This window comes from Athene noctua, chromosome 3, assembly GCF_965140245.1.
Source record: "Athene noctua chromosome 3, bAthNoc1.hap1.1, whole genome shotgun sequence".
In the NCBI taxonomy this organism is placed as follows: Eukaryota; Metazoa; Chordata; class Aves; order Strigiformes; family Strigidae; genus Athene; species Athene noctua.
This window is the reverse complement of record NC_134039.1, coordinates 26,098,382-26,112,836: the sequence shown is the minus strand read 5'-3', so window position 1 is coordinate 26,112,836 and position 14,455 is coordinate 26,098,382. Positions and strand designations below refer to the sequence as shown.

The window sequence follows — 14,455 nt, the reverse complement described above, 5'->3', positions numbered from 1 at the left end:
TAAATAAAGAGGGCCCTAAACCAAGTACTTCTTTCTGGTAAGGTACCCAGCTTGACTGAAGTTTTCTAATTGTTTGTCTGGGGGTGGTTTGCTTGGTCTTGTTTTACTACAAGGAGACTTAATTGCTAAAATTTCTTGGCACATTTCATAAATGCACTAGCAGTGCCTTACTTAATGTGACATTACACACAATGCTTTCAGAGAATTGTAAACTGCTACCTTTATTACAGATAGTAGAAAAAGGTCTCACAACCTTACATCTGTTCAAAGATAAGAGAAAGGTTGTTCTGTTTCCACTTCTGTGGAAAGAAATTTAATAAACTCCCACGTGCTAAGATCTTTGCTAAGTCTGGAGCTCCTCTACAGCATGTCAATGGTTACAGGCTCACACTCTGGAACATAAGAGATATAATACATATAAGTTGCAATGTAATAAATGCTATTCCTGTAAACACAGTTCCTCTCCCCATATAGATCCAAGTTATCCCTTTACTTCCTCCCTCCATTCATTCTGCCACCTGTTACAAACTCAATCTGCACAACCTGTCTGCACCAAACTATTACTTAATATTACCTGTTCCTTGCTACTAAAAGGTGAATAGTTGTCTCTTTTTACGGCTCCAGGAGATTCTTACTCTTGTGAAATCCCATAAACCCAGACTACCATTAGACTACAGAGCTGCAGGACTTTTCGTATCAATCAAATGATAAAGACTACTCTTCTGCATTTGGCAACAACTAAATCCTGATCCTTCAAGAAAAGGTCCCCCATCTTAAATAGAGTTCACCATATAAATTCACACCATGCACTAAATAACTCTTCCCTGAGTTCATAATCCATAATATTAGGTTGGGTTACCCTTACTGTTACTTCTTTTGCACAACAGAAGATGTTATTTAGCCACCAGACTGAAAAATCCTGCATCAACCCATCACAAAGAATTAGACTTCAGTCAGTTATTTATCAAACCCACATTTTCATGCTACAGTAATGCAATTACTACTGATGGCAGGTCTGCTCTAAATGCAGCTACATGTTGAAATAAGCTGCAAGCAAGAGAAGATTAAATGATTTTGTGGACAATAGTATGCTTCATTTATGTCAACTGTCATTACTCCAAGACACATAAAGCCTCCTTCTGGGGGACTAAAAGCATATAATTTACCATATAATATCAGTTTTGAAGTCTTTGTGCTGATGATTACTGTACTCAGAGAAGTCTTTTCATTGTAATCTACATGTCTACCCTGCATCTTCTAGAATACATATATCAAAGTTTGTCAATTGGCTTTACATTTTAAACAACACGACTTAAACTTGGTGAGAAGAACATTTTTATTAGAATAAACATGGGCTGAGTGAAAACTGTATTTATAGTGAGAAGACAAGCTTTAAGACGACAAACCCGTTGCCTAGACAGATACAGTGGACAAGAACAGTGCTTCTCCAACTGTGGTTCCTTGTGGTCTCTAAAGGATTCAAGAGAGATCACAAACTACAGCAGGTAACTTACATGATTAAAAACTTCTACCCACCACTGAAGCTTCAAGGGCATACAAACAGATAAACCAAAAGGAGGCTACACAGAAGTCCTGAGAAACAATAGCTAGGCAAACCTCACCCATGCACATGAGAAGCTATGTATATACTGAATTCCATTCAATGTGCCATCCCCACTTCATTCTAACCAATGAGACACCCACGAGGGACTCCCCTAAGCATGGGATCAGACACTCAGAAATCAGCACCAGAAGGCCTGCACAAGCAGGCCCACAACGGATCATTTGACAGAAATCCAAAACTTCTGTTCTCCCAGGAACATTCCTTCATTGTGCACCAAAAGCATAGGGGCCTGGTCCAAGTCCAGTACAAGTTTGTGGGGTTTTGGGTGTGGTTTTTTTTGTTTTGTTTTTTTTTTAAGACTTTCTGCAAAGAAAGGCAGAAAAAAATAAAGCATGATACCTGTCTGCTGGAAATATTTGCTTCTGAATTCTGTTTAGCTAGCTGTTTGGGGGTTTATTTTGCCCTGAAATGTCTGAGAAATAAAATGTTTAATTTTAGCATTTTTTTCAATTCTAATGAAGCACTAATAATATTTAAACTGAACACATACTATGCCATGTACAATGTGAAAAACAGCCAAGTTCCAGTTTCACAGAACTATGCAAATATGACTTTTCCTAATCCAAGACACCTTTTAACAAAAGCAGGAATACATGTTTACATATAGTACATAAGATAAAACTGCATCAATTCTATCAGATACAGTAAGATTTCTCACATGCAATAAGTGTGGCCACTGCGCATTACCTCTCAGGTTAGCAGCCTATGGGCTACTATTTCAGTTACCTGCTCAGAGTAAAATTAAACTGATACTCTTTCATCCCTAAATTCCTAAACACTAAGGAATGAAAAAGGTTTTTAAGGTTTCTGTGTCTATCCAGACATCTTTTATGGAACACGCACAACAATTTATTGAGATTTATTTCCATTATATACACTCACAAACAAGATCCCCCTCTACTTCAAGTGACTTCAAAAAGCTGTAATGAAAACATTGAATCACACAATCCAACATCTGTGGTCTCAAGATAAATTTCACTGCTCTTCAGCAAAGAGCAAGTAACAGCAAAACAACACAAATATATCCCACCAAATATCCTGTAAGAATTTTTATTTTTTTAAAGCCAAGCTTCAGCACTGTTTTTCACCCAGAGGCTACATCAAGGCTCATTTATTCCTATTCTGGATTTTGCAACAGGAAATCAGGTAGGCAACATCAGTGGAAACTGCCTTTTCACATGCTTGTGAACTCTATCACAAGACGTTTCAAATTAACATAAACGAAACGAAACCATGAGACATCTCATAGTTCTTCGCATTTAACTTTTATCTTAGTAATTGTAAAATGCCTAAAGATACAGTGCATGAGCCAGACTGTCAAATTATTGGCCCAACCCCAAACTCCTTTGGCTCAGGACAATGTTACAAAGCAGGTTGTTCATTCGTGAGTGGAAACTTGTCAGGTTTTGTTCGCTTTTTTTAAGTGTATTACGGAGATAATTTTGTCCCTTTAGTGATTTACTGAATTATAAATAGCACAGGCCTCCCTTAAACCCGAAATCTGCATTACATACCCCGGGTACACCCCACACCCCCTCACAATCGCCTGCCGGGCCCGAGCCTCACCACGCACAGCCCGGTACTCCTACAGGCCCGACAGTGCACCCCACCCGACCAAGCGCCCAGCCTGCCCCCCATGCTCACCTCGCTCACCTCACTCACCCCATGGGGTCACTCCCACAGCTCCCCAAGCCTGCCCGCCACGTCAGACCCTCAGCGCTCCCTCAGCCCGCTGCGCTCAACCGGCGGTCCCCCGCGGGATAAGGAGGGGGCAGCGCCCCGCCCGCTAGCTGCACCCACTCCCGGGGAGAAGGGCGAACTCGGGCAACTTTTGCCGCTGGCAGGACGCGGCAGCCCCTGCTCGCCAGCCGACTCAGTCGCTGGGGGCAGGGGGGAGAAGTCACCTGAGGGGCGGCGCGCCACAGGCAGGAGGACAAACCGCCCCGGCGGCTCCCGAGCCGAGAGCCACCCTCTATCCTCCCGCCTCCCCGCAAGGCTGATCAGCAACCGGGACTAAGGCTGTCCTCCCTCAGACTCGACGGCTATGGCTGCTGCTGCTGCCTCACACTGGGAGTGGGGGGGGGGGGGAAGAAGAGAAGAAGAAAGACAGGGAGAGATTCTCGGTCTTGTATGACAGTGCCCCTTCCACACAACACCCACCCCCACCCCCTGCCGCACCACGTTAGGGGACGGCTGCTCTCCTACCCCCGGGCTAGGCCGAGGGCTGCTCCGGCTGTCCACAGTACTCACCTCTCCACACCACCCTCCCGGCAGCTCGTCGCTCGCTGTCTACAACCAGCGCCTGTTGGAGCAGCAACACAACCTCAACCTCCTCCTTCTCCGCGATAACAGGAGCAGCGGGTGGGCCTCGGCGGACGGATGTTTACTCGGCGGCTCTCGCGAGAGCCCGGCACCGCCAAGCCGGGTCTCGATTGGCTGCTCCTGCCGCCCGCCAGTGTCGCGCCCCGCCCCGCCCCTCAGGCAGGTGCCACAGGAGCCCACCGCGCCCCGCCCCCTACCCCCCAAGGTTGCCTCTACTCCTCTTCCAAAACAGCCGAAAGCTCCCCAGAGTCGGCGGTCGGCCTCGCCTGTGGCTCTTTCTGGAGCCGCCCGCCTGGCTACCCTGGCTCCCCTGGGGCCGAAGGGACTGCCTTTCTCTTCGGTCGAAACAGCTAGCTTAAACCCTCGTTCTCGACCGCATCTGGCGGTGGAGGTTCATTGGAGGGCCTGTAGCTGTGAAGAGATCTCACAGCCAGAAAACAGTAGAATTAACTGGAAATAGTGCTTTTGCAGGCCTTTTGCTTTTATAGCCTTCTGTCACACCACCAAAGTACATGGGTAAGGATGTTAACAGAGGCAGAAGATAAGTAAAACCCTGCTTTGGTGTTAGTAATACCCAATCATAAAACAAAGCAGCAGCACTTGTGGGGAAAAGCTGTTACCACAAAGATGCAGTGGTACAGATTTCTTACAAAGCCAGCTATGTAGAAGGCAAATCTCTGAACTCAGGTTGGAAGAATGATAAAGTACAAACATCTTGCTTCTGTCACAACATGCAACATGTGGAAGCTACTGAAAGTCTCTCCTAGTGTTGTCACTTGACTTGAGGATAGTTGCTAATGAAGAGGACTTATTTAGCAGCTGCATTTGATTTGTTTTAATTCATTAGTCTAGGAGCTCTGTGTGCTAAACCAGATTTCTTGCCCAGAGATCTCACAATCGCAGGACCTGTGAGTGTGTATCTGTATGTCCCCTTTGCCTGCAGACAGAGCCAGAAGATTCACTGTGGACCTTCCTGAGGACTGTGGATCTCCCTGCAGAGATGGGTTTTCAGAAGCATTAGTTTTGGTGGGTTTGAAATAACAGAAGCCTAAAATTAGTATGTTTTTATTTGAATGCAATGCAAGAGTGCTTTCTGGAGGGACTGCCCTCTGTGATATCTGAACTCCGTTTCCACATTTGGAGCCTGCAGTAATGAGGTTGTGCTCCCTTTTACCATGTTGCAGTGTTGAAAACACAGACATATAACCCAGAAAAGGAATTAGCAAGAGAGTAAAAGACAGTCTATGATAAGTAAATTCAAAATAAACTGGTTACAGATCTAGAAAAGTAGTATTTCCCTAAAGCACTCTTCCCAGAGCAGAAGTCTTTGAAAATCTTTATCAGTAGAAATCGTAAATGAGTGGAACAAGTACCCCTGCCCTCCCCTCCCCAATAGGAACAGAGATGGATTTTCATAGAATGACAGAATGACAGAATTGTCTAGGTTGGAAAAGACCTTGAAGATCATCCAGTCCAACCATCAACCCAACATTAACAGCTCCCAACTACAGCATATCCCTCAGCGCTAAGTCGACCTGACTCTTAAACACCTCCAGGGATGGGGACTCCACTACCTCCCGTGACAGCCCATTCCAATGCCTAACAACCTGTTCTGTAAAGAAATGTTTCCTAATGTCCAGTTTTGCTAGCAGAACGCTGTGGGAAATGGTGTCAAAGGTCTTACTAAAGTCAAGGTAGACAACATCCACAGCCTTTCCCTCATCCAATAAGCAGGTCACCCTGTTGTAGAAGGAGATCAGGTTTGTCAGGCAGGACCTGCCTTTCATAAACCCATGCTGACTGGGCCTGAGCATCTGGTTGTCCTGCATGTGTTGTGTTATGGTACTCAGGATGAGCTGCTCCATCAGCTTCCTGGGCACCAAAGTCAAGCTGATGGGCCTGTAATTTCCTGGATCATCCTTCTGACCCTTTTTGTATGTGGGCATCACACTGGCCAATTTCCAATCTGTTGGGACCTCCCCAGTCAGCCAGAAATGCTGGTAAATGATGGAAATCAGCTTGGCGTGCACCCCAGCCAGCTCCTTCAGCACCCTCGGGTGTATCCCATCCCATCGACTTGTTTGTGTCTGTGTGATGCAGCAGGTAACTCTCCCTGGTCTTTCTTTTGCTGCTCACATACTTACAGAAACATTTCTTGTTGTCATGATTGCTGAAGCCAGATTAATTTTCAGCTGGGCTTTAGACCTCCTGATTTCCACCCTGCATAGCCTCACAGCCTCTCTGTAATCACTGTGTGTGGCTAGCCCCTTCTTCCAACGGCTGTAAACTCTCGTTTTCTCCCTGAGTTGCAGCCAAAGCTCCCTATTCAGCCAGGGTGGTCTTCTCTGTTGCTGGCTTCTCTTACAGCACCTGGGGACTGCCTGCTCCTGAGCCATTAACACTTCCTTCTTAAAGAGTGCCCAGCCTTCCTGGACCTCTATACCTTTCAGGACCATCTCCCAAAGGATCCTGTCAAGCTGTTGCCCAAACAAGTCAGTCAGCCCTTTTTAAGTCCAGGATGGCAGTTCTGCTTCCCCCTCTCACAGCCTAAGAATAGAGAACTCCATTATTTCATGATCACTAGTCATGAAAGAGGAGATCCAGCAGGGCACCTTCTCTGGTGGACTCACTCACCAGATGTTTCAGGAAGTTATCTGCCACACATTCCAGGAATCTCCGGGACTGGTCCTGCTCTGCTGTGTTGTATTTTCAGCAGATGTCTGGGAAGTTAAAGTCTCCCACAAGAAAAAGGGCAAGTGATCATGAAATTTCTCCTAAGTGCCTATGGAGTATTTCATCCACCTCTCTGTCCTGGCTGGGTGGCCTATAGTAGACTCCTACTACAGCATCTGCCCTGTTGGCCTTCCCCCTGATTCTAATGCAAAGACATTCCACCCCTGTCTTCACTACACTTGTACTCAAAGCAATCATACCAGTCCCTAACACACAGGGCCACTCCACCACCCCTCCTTCCCTGTCTGTCCCTCCTAAAGGGCTTGTAACCATCAATTGGCACACTCCAGTCATGGGAGACATCCCACTATGTTTCTGTAATAGCAACAACATCGTAATTTTCCTGTTTCATCACGGCTGCAAGCTCCTCCTGTTTGTCACCCATGCTGCGTGCATCGGTATACATGCACTTCAGATGGGCCAATGTTTTGCCCCCTTCAAAACTGGTTTAAAGCTCTATCAATGAGCCCAGCTAATTCCAGCCCCAAGATCCTTTTCCCCCTCGGGGACAGGTGCTTTCCATCCAATGCCAAAAAGCCTGGCGTCCTGTATACCAACCCATGATTGAAGCCCTGATGGTAACACCAGTCTTGGAGCCACAAGTTCATCTGTTGAGTTCTCTGATATTCTTCTTCATCCATCCCCCCAATTGAATGGATGGAGAAGAACACAATTTATGCCCCTGAAATGCTGGAGTTTCAACCCCAAGACACAAATTAAGGTTGACATATGGGTGATTCCCACAGCCCTTCACAAAGGGGGGGAGAGTTACCTTTAAGCTTCCCTCCAGGGTGCTGCCGGCCTTGCAGGGAGAGCCATTGGGTAAATGAGCCCCAGGTGTCCCACAGGAAGTAAACAAAGGTCAGGTGTCCCACTTGGGGATAAAAGCTGGGACCACCTGCAGGAAGGGGCAGTGTCTGTCTGTGAGGTGGGTGCACTTTGCAGAGTTTCCTGTTGGGGAAGGACCTCCTGACTCCTTGGAGCTGGCCTCCAGTCAGGTCTGGCTTTTGTAAATGCAGGCTGTATAGAGATTCAGTATGGGGCTTTGTCCTGGTTCAGCTAGGATAGGGTTAAGTTTCCCCAGTAGAGAGGGAGGGGGAAGGGATCTCCAGCCATGTTATTTGTACCGTGCTGATGTCAGGTCTGTGTATGGGAGTTCTTCCTTGGTGGCTTTGGTGGTGGGGAGCACATGGTGGATTTGTTCTGTAACCATTTGCGGTATTTCTCTGTGTATCTTTTCTCTTGCTTACTGTTATTGCTGTTTATTGTCATTACGATTGCTACTGTTGGTGTTCAGATTGTTTATTACACAGTTGTGTTAAATTTATTCTTATTTTAACCTGGAGTTTGTGCCTCACTTTCAGCCTGACTGGCTGAGGATGGGGGAGGGGCAACAGCAGCGTGGTCTCAGGTCCTGGGAGGGTCCAAACCAACACAGACTCTTTGGCGCACCAACGTGGGGCACAAGAGGGTGGAAATGATAATTTAAAAATGGGCAGACCCTGACCAGAGAGTGTTAGAGCAATGTGTTGGGTGTAATTTTTCTGGTTGTATTTGTACTCTGTAATAAGAAAATATTTATAATGCTGCTCCACTTGCTTGCATGGTGGGGCTGGATTATTCCTTATATCCACTGTATGTTCCCAGTGCAGGTGTTTGTTATTGGTGGAAAACGTCTAAACGGGATTGTTATGTTATATGGGCTATTGATTGCTTATAATACCTTTGTATTTGCTGAGGGTGGGCTGGTACCTGTTTGCTGTCTGGGCTTTTGTTAGGGGTCTCACCCCCTCTATGGGTGAGCCAGGGGAAGAGATCCTCTTGGTTTTGGCAGTTTTAGTTATCCTTGGGGCATTCAGGCCAGTGTATTTGCAGCACAACGCTTTCTGAATGCCTACCTGATTTTGGTTTTGGCCATGTGGCACTTCTCTAACAATAGCAGTGCCCAGAAACCTGCCTTAAGTTCTGATAATAGTGAGAGGCAAGGGGTATGGGAAAAAATGGGCAAAGGCCTGAGTTGGTGGGCATCTCCAATGCTTTGGAATTTCACTCCTGAACAAATGCAGAGCCCTGATAAGCTGATGGAGTGCTTAGAAAGGGTGTGTTATCAAGCTGGCAAAACCCAGGAGACACAAATGGCTGCGTTGTGTTGGGGACTTGCCCATGCATACCGTGTCCTCTTTAATACCACTCACTGCCCTCAGGGGGGAGAAAGGGCTGCAGAATCTGAGTGAAGTTATTAGTACAGTATCTGGGCTGGGGGAACAGGCAGAACCAGTATCAGTTGCCTCCACCAGCACAGCGTGTGAGCTAGAGCACCAACCAGTGCCGATGTTGGTTGCCCTGATACAGAAAACAAAATATACCAGAAAGTCAGCTGGCAAAATAGGGGATGGGGATGAGCCAGGCCCAGCACAGTAACAGGAGGAAGGGCCAGAGGTGATCATCCGATCTCTACCCCCAACTGAGCTGTGAGATATGCGGAGAGACTTCAGCTGCCTGGGAGGCGAGCAGATTTGCACCTGGCTGCTCTGATGCTGGGACAATGCAGTCAGTGCTTTTGAAATGGAAATGAGAGAGGCCAAGCAGCTGGGATCTTTGGCCAAGGAGACTGGCACTGATAAGGAAATAGGGAAACAGACTCAAACCCTCAGCCTTTGGAAGTGACTCCTGCTCAGTGTAAGGGAGAGGCACCCCTACAAGGATGATATCCTATGTCAACTAGGCAAATGGACCAGCATTGAGAAAGGCATCCAGAACCTCAGGGAACTGGCTGTGTTTTAGATGATCTATGGTGATCTGAATAATGAGCAGTCACCCATGGACCCAGATCAGGCCCCTTGCACACACCTGATGTGGCAAATGTTCCTGAAGAGTGCACCAGAAGCACACTCGAAAGCACTGGCAATAGTGTCCTGGTGGACAGACACCCACACTCTAACAGTGGATGGAGTGGTTGGCAAGCTCCAGCAATATGAGGGAAATCTCCCTTCATCCCAACATTCCTGGGTCTCAGCTGTGGAGGAACTGTCTCAGAGGGTCACAAAAATGGAAGAGGACATGTCCTACATTCCACCTGCAAGGGCTGATGTCTCAGTCATTAGAAGTAAACGTTTCCCCACCCAAGAGAAAGGCAGCGGAAGGAACCCACCACAAGATACCCTGTGGTTTTTCCTCCACCACCAGGGAGAAGATATGAGGAGATGGGATGGGCAGCCCACTACTGCCCTAGCTGCATGAGTAGAGCAGCTGAAAGGGAAAACCATCACAAAAGGGGAGTCCTCCAAGAAAAGTGCAGCTCCAGTGTCCAGTCGGAAATCCCTCAGACAGAATAAATAGCCAATGTTATGTCTGACCCTCTTGAGGGGACCAGTAAATCATTCTTACAAGAAGTGAGTGATGATGAGGAGGATTAGAGGGGCCCTGCCTCCAACCAGGTGGAGGAAAGGGATAATTGGATTTACTGGACAGTGTGGATCCGATGGCCTGGCACATCAGACCCACAAGAATATAAGGCTTTGGTGGACACTGGTGCACAGGGCATCCTGATGCCATTGAGCTACAGTGAGGTTGAATCCATTTGCATCTCTGGAGTGACAGGGGGATCCCAACAGCTGACCCTATTAGAAGCTGAAGTGAGCCTGACTGGGAAGGACTGGCATAAGCACCCCATTGTGACTGGCCCAGATGCCCCGTGCATCCTGGGCATGGACTATCTCAGGAGAGGGTATTTCAAAGACCCAAAAGGGTACTGGTGGGCTTTTGGTGTAGGTGTCCTGGAGGAGGTTGAACAGTTGTCCACCTTACCCAGCCTCTCAGAGGATCCCTCAGTGGTGGGGCGGCTTAAGGTTGAGGAGCAGTGAGTGCCGATTGCTAGCAGGACAGTGCACTGGCGGCAGTACCGCACCAACTGAGATTCCCTGGTCCCCATCCATCAGCTGATCTGCCAACTAGAAAGCCAGAAGGTGATCAGCAAAACTCACCCTTCAACAATCCTATATGACCAGTGAGAAAGCCTAATGGCAAATGGAGGCTAACTGTAGACTACTGTGCAGGTTTAACTCCTGCTGGGATCAGAGAGCACGTTGCTGTTGCCCCTCCCCCACCCGCGGCCGGTCGGGCTGGAAGTTAGGCACAGACCCGGGCTAAAGTAACAAGGAATTTAATACAACAGAGTGATAGAACAATCTGAACAACAACAGCAGCAATGATAATAACAAACAGCAATAACAGTGAACAAGACAAAAGATATACAGAGAAATACCGCTAGCTGGTTTATGGACAAAGGATGCCTGCCAAAGAGCAAGGTAAAAAGGTTCTGCCCCCAGACCTGACGCCAGCATGGTATGCATAACCTGGCTGGAGATCCTTTCCCCCTCTCTCTCTGTTAGGGAAGCTTAACCCTATCCTAGCTGAACCAGGACAACTACCGTGGCCTGAATGAAGTTAGGTCAGCAATGAGTGCTGCAGTGCTGGACATGCTCAAGCTCCAGTATGAACTGGAGTTGAAGGCAGCCAAGTGGTATGCCACGATTGACATTACAAATGTGTTCTTCTCCATTCTGATAGCGCCAGAGTGCAGGCCACAGTTTGCGTTCACTTGGAGAGGCATCCAGTACACCTGGAACAGATTGCCCCAGGGCTGGAACCACAGCTCCACTGTTTGCCATGGACTGGTCCATACTGCACTGGAGAAAGGTGGGGCTCCAGAACACCTGCAGCACATTGATGACATCATTGTATGGGGGGACACAGCTGAGGAGGTCTTTGAGAAAGGGAAGAAGATAATTGAAATCCTTCTGACGGCAGGCTTTGCCATTAAGCAAAAGAAAGTCAATGGGCCTGCAAGGGAAATTCAATTCCTAGGAAGAAAATGGCAAGATGGGCGTTGCCACATCCCAGTGGAGGTCATAAACAAGATAACAGCCATGGCCCCACCAACCTCTAAAAAGGAGACTCAGTCTTCCCTGGGCGCTGTGGGGTTTTGGAGGATGCACATCCCAAACTACAGCCTGATTGTGAGCCCTCTCTACCATAAGAAGAATGATTTTTGAATGGGGCCCTGAGCAACAACAATCCTTTGAACAAATTAAATGGGAGATTGCCCAAGCAGTAGTCCTCAGGCCAGTCAGGGAAGGGCAGGAGGTTAAGAACATGCTCTACACTGCAGCTGGGGAGAATGGCCCTACCTGGAGCCTCTGGCAGAGAGCACCTGGGGAAACCCAAGGTCAACCTCTAGGCTTTTGGAGCCGGGGATACAAAGGCTCTGAAGCTAATTACACACCAACTGAGAAGGAGATGCTGGCAGCATATGAAGGAGTTCAGCCTGCCTCAGAAGCGGTCGGCACTGAAACACAGCTCCTCCTTGCACCCTGACTGTTGGTGCTGGGGTGGATGTTCAAAGGAAAGGCTTCCTCCATGCATCATGTAACAGATGCTACATGGAGTAAACTGGTTGTGTTGATAACACAGGCTCGAATAGGGAACCCCAGCCACCCAGGGATACTAGAGGTGATTACAAACTGGCCAGAGAGCAAAGACTCTGGAATGTCACCAGAACAGGAAGTGACTGTGGTGGTTTAAGCCCTGCTGGGACCAGAGAGCATGTTGCTGTTGCCTCTCCTCCACCCTCAGCTAGTTGGGCTGGATGTTAGGCACAAACCCCGGGCTAATATAAGAAGAAATTTAATACAACAGTGTGATAAAAAATCTGAACAGTAGCAATGATAACAACAATGAACAGCAATAACAGTGAACAAGACAAAAGATATACAGAGAAATACTGCAAATGGTCATGGAACAGATTCCTGCCACCAAGCCCACCAAAAAGAAAGTAAAAAAAGTTTCTGCCTGAACCTGATGTCAGCATGGTATGAATAACCCAGCTGGAGATCCCTTCCCACTCTCTCTCTGCTGGGAAAACTTAACCCTGTCCTAGCTGCACCAGGACATAATCCACCCCTTTATTCTATACCATCTGCATCATGTCCAGCTGCCATTTAGCAGTTAATAACAAAATAATAGTTTACAAAGGCACAGCATAGTTCATGGCATGTTCTCACCCAGAATCAAGTCCCCCTGTGGTACACATCGGACCTCTCCATTGTCCTGCATCACCCACCAGGTGCACCCCGGTCCTTGGGCAAAAGCAATCCCGTGGATGGGTTTGCATTTACCTCTGCCTGGTGCAGAACTAAACCAGACAATTTTCCCCAATATATTCCTCATACACACCACAGGGATTTTATCCCCAGCTACAGCACGTGGAGGTTTTGACTGAGCCGGTCCAGCTCGACTGGCAGATCCTCTTGTGTTGACTAGCCAGGTGGCATTTGCTAGATGCATGTCCCAGTCTTTGAAGGTCCCACCTCCCAGTGCTTTCAATGTGGTTTTTAACAGTCCCTTGGAGCACTCAATCTTCCCAGAGGCTGGTGCGTGGTAGGGGATATGGTAAGATCCACCTGATGCCATGGTCTTCTGCCCAGGCATTTATGCGGTTGTTTTGGAAGTGGGTCCCATTGTCTGACTCAGTTCTCTCTGGGGGGCCTTGTCGCCACAGGACTTGGGTTTCAAGGCCCAGGAAGGTGTTATGGGCGGTGGTGTGGGGTGCTGAGTAAGTTTCCAGCCATCCAGTGGTTACTTCCACCATTGTGAGCATGTCATGCTTCATGTGGCAGGTTTGTGGCAGTGTGATGTAGTCGATCTGCCAGGCCTCTCCATATCTATGTTTCAGCTATCGCTCTCCATTCTGCTGGGGCTTCACCCGCTTGGCATGTTTGATTGCAGCACACATCTGACAGCCGTGGATGATCTCTGCAATGGTGTCAATGGTGAGGTCCACCCCTCGATCTTGAGCCCACCTGTATGTTGCATCTCTACCTTGGTAGCCCAAGGTCTCGTGGGCCCACCAGTCTATGAACAGTTCACCTTTGCACTGCCAGTCCAAGTCCACCCAAGTCACTCTAATCTTAGCTGCTTGATCTGCCTGCTGGTTGTGTTGATGTTTATCAGTGGTCTGACTCTTGGGTACATGGGCATCCACATGGTGCACCTTCACAACAAGGTTTTCCACATGGGCTGCAATGTCCTGCCATACCTCAGCAGCCCAGATGGTTTTACTCTTAAGTTGCCAGTTGTTCTTCTTCCATTGCTGCAAAGATTTCCACAGGGTATTTGCCACTGCCCACGAGTCGGTGTAGAGGTAGAGCCTCGGCCACTTTTCCTGCTCAGCAATATCCAAAGCAAGCTGGATGGCTTTCACCTCTGAAAACTGGCTCGATTCACCCTGTCCCTCAACAGCTTCAGTGACTGGTCGTGTGGGACTCTATACAGCAGCCTTCCATCGTCAATGTTTTCCCACAATACAACAAGACCCATCAGTGAACAGGGCATATCGCTTCTCCTCATCCGGCAGCTTGTTATATGGTGGGGCCTCCTTAGCACGTGTCACCTCCTGTTCTGGCGACATCCCGGAATCTTTGCTCTCTGGCCAGTTTGTAATCACCTCTAGTATCCCTGGGTGGCTGGGGTTCCCTATTTGAGCCCGTTGTGTTATCAACGTAACCCATTTACTCCACGTGCTATCTGTTGCATGATGCATGGAGGAGGCGTTTCCTTTGAGCATCCACCCCAGCACCAGCAGTCGGAGTGCCAGGAGGAGCTGTGTTTCAGTGCCGACCACTTCTGAGGCAGCCCGAACTTCTTTATACGCTGCCAGTATCTCCTTGTCAGTTGGTATATAATTAGCTTCAGAGCCTTTGTATCCCCAGCTCCAAA

General features: G+C 48.0%; 1 protein-coding gene across 5 annotated transcripts in view; it reads right to left on the bottom strand.

The window, feature by feature from the left end:
• STK38L (serine/threonine kinase 38 like) overlaps window positions 1-4,005 on the bottom strand; it is a 59,206-nt gene extending 55,201 nt beyond the window's left edge. For all 5 annotated transcript variants that reach the window (XM_074902371.1, XM_074902370.1, XM_074902373.1 and 2 more), the window contains exon 1: window positions 3,875-4,005. The gene's annotated coding sequence lies outside the window, so the exon portion shown is untranslated. The remainder of the gene's footprint in view (window positions 1-3,874) is intronic.
• Between the last annotated feature and the right edge of the window lie 10,450 nt (window positions 4,006-14,455).